Here is a 2671-nt window from a genome sequence, read left to right as displayed (position 1 = left end):
GCTGATAAAAAGACAAAATACAACAACTCTTTACATGTTTATTCAATAAGGGAAAAATAAGTAAGTAAGCAAGGTTCTGTCCAAAAGGGATATGATCACAATGGTTGGACGATTTACTAGAAGCTATTGTTTGAAAGGATACTTCTTTTCTACAATAAAGAAAATACAATTTCTTTTCACCAAGGATATAAATAATCAACAGATCGAATAGAATCAATTGGGTACAATTTTTTTCAAGACATTTGCCGCCAAAAATGTCAAATAAAACAATAAATGGATTAACAATGAGAGCATTACCAACGTCAAAGAGCCGGTCCCAAAGTTATTACTGTAGACAATATAATATCAATAATGGCAATAACTGCATATAAAAGAAAAATAAACGAAATCCATACAGTGAACAATAGAAGAAATAACACACACAGAATGGTAGCTATGGTTAAAGAACAACAAATGAATTTTCTTTTTGTTAAATATCATACAGAACTTGTCAATACTGTCATTTTAACTGTTGCCAATAGCAATGACAACAACACCACCAACATTGGCAAAGACAAACTAATGACATACATAACTTTGAAAAGAAAGCTTCATTCAGTAATGGGATCATATCACGTTTATTAGTAATATATCATTAAATCTTGTAAATAACCGTGATTCAACAAAATGGAATATTTTAAATTTTAAATAAGTATAAGTGGATCAAATGGTGTTTGAAAGTTATTTCAATGTAGCTCAATTGTAATATTACATACGAATAGTATTTCACAAGCATAACACGATGTTACATATATTAACATAGGTTAATCATTTATCGTAGGGATAAGATAATTATGTTACTTAAAGTAATTTCTTGGTCATAGTGTATCAGTCAAAATAGAATGCTTACTGTCCACTAAATTTTGATCAACTTCAGTTAAATGCCTCCCATTTGATACACATTCAAAACTTTAAGGTGTGCAAAAAATCAATATTATTCAATTAGTGAACTTTGAATTCTAATCTAAGTGTATAATGACAGATGGGAGAGTAATAAAAGTTGAAATAGATTGGGTAAGTAGTTCATCTATCTAACTGAAGTGTCTCATAGAAATTTGATACAGAACTCTTTAAGAATAGCATTTAGGGATACTTTCAACTAAACACCTATCATCCCGATTTCTGTTCCCAATAAGTATATCCAATCAGTAAAAAAATATATATCAGAGAATCGACAACATGAAAAAGCTTTCGTAAACTTAGATATAAATACATAATGTTTCACAGGTATCGTTTACTTTATAATAGGAGCGCAATAAGACATATCTGTGCTCATATATTATTCGAAGTTACATGAATGGGTTTCTAATCAGTAAACTTCTCAATTTTGAAACAAGGGAATTCATTAATAACTTTGATAGGAATTCATCTAAAACATTAAAAGTGTGAATCCTATCGAATGCTTATCATTACCTTAAACATGTTGTTACTTCTGAACACCTGTTTTCGAATGGCCCAAATATGATCAAAATTTCTCAGAGTCATGGTAACTGTGAAGTATTCTCGTTATCATACAAGTTCATCTGGTAGATATTCTCTAAAATCACTTGATTATTCTTGTCGTGATACAATATGCACTTCAGAGAATATCTTAATAATCAGTCAACTTAACCACAACTTTACCAAGATTGTGACTGATAACAGACAAACAGAAAATAGTCGTGCACTTACTAATGAATAGCTTCGACAAGCTTCGTGTTTCTCGATCAAAAAACCGTAACGGTAGGATTCAACAGTATCAGGTGTGTGATAGTTATGCGCCACAGGGATGGATGAGGGTGATGCATTATCTTGGATTGATTAGAATCAAGCATTATTACGGTTAGATCCCAGCTCAATGATTTAGAGGACGAGAGTTCACTCATGAGATCAAAGGTCCAAGTTTCGATTCACGAGTGTAGGGTAGCGAAATCACTTCTGAGGAGTTTCGTGGTATTAAGAAACGACCGTCAAGTGCTTTCAACGTCTAGCTAATGTCAGTTGGTGATTTAATTTGTAAACATTTTGCAATTTCCACAAACCCCCTCATACTAATCAAAAGGAAATACTTAAAAATTGTTTCTCAGTCGATTAATTGTCATAACAAGACTTTAAATTCGATGATTGCTTAACTTTTATAACTGATATGAAATAAGAGTTAAATGATTTCACAAGTTGAAATCATGAGCCAATTGATTTCAACTTGTGAAACTTCTAAAAATCTCCACAAAACCCATTCTGTTAAATGATTTGTCAATTTCAGATGAGATACAATCATTGATTCTAATGAGCTATTTGGTTCTTACGGAAATATCAGTTTGTTAATCATTCCAGTGATGTTGTATGATTTGTTCTCTTTCATTTGTTATGCTGTTGAATTTGGTAGTGGTTAATTGGACTTTATTCTGACTAAATGGTTCGGGATGATAGATACCTAGAACTCATATGGTAAACGTCTTATTTTTGTAACTTTACTTTGGAAATTTGAGTTTCTCGTTTTCGCTGCAAAAGTACCCATTTTTACCTTCAGATTCCATTTCCCACCTGGAATGACCTTAAATTTCATTGGTTGGTTAGCTCTTCTAACTTGCTATCTTGTGACGTTTGCCAAGGATACTTTTATGCTGTATATATACGCTTGAGTTGTGTACTT

The sequence above is a fragment of the Schistosoma haematobium genome, chromosome 1 (assembly GCF_000699445.3).
Source record: "Schistosoma haematobium chromosome 1, whole genome shotgun sequence".
NCBI classification, from domain to species: domain Eukaryota; kingdom Metazoa; phylum Platyhelminthes; class Trematoda; order Strigeidida; family Schistosomatidae; genus Schistosoma; species Schistosoma haematobium.
This window is presented reverse-complemented; position numbering follows the sequence as displayed.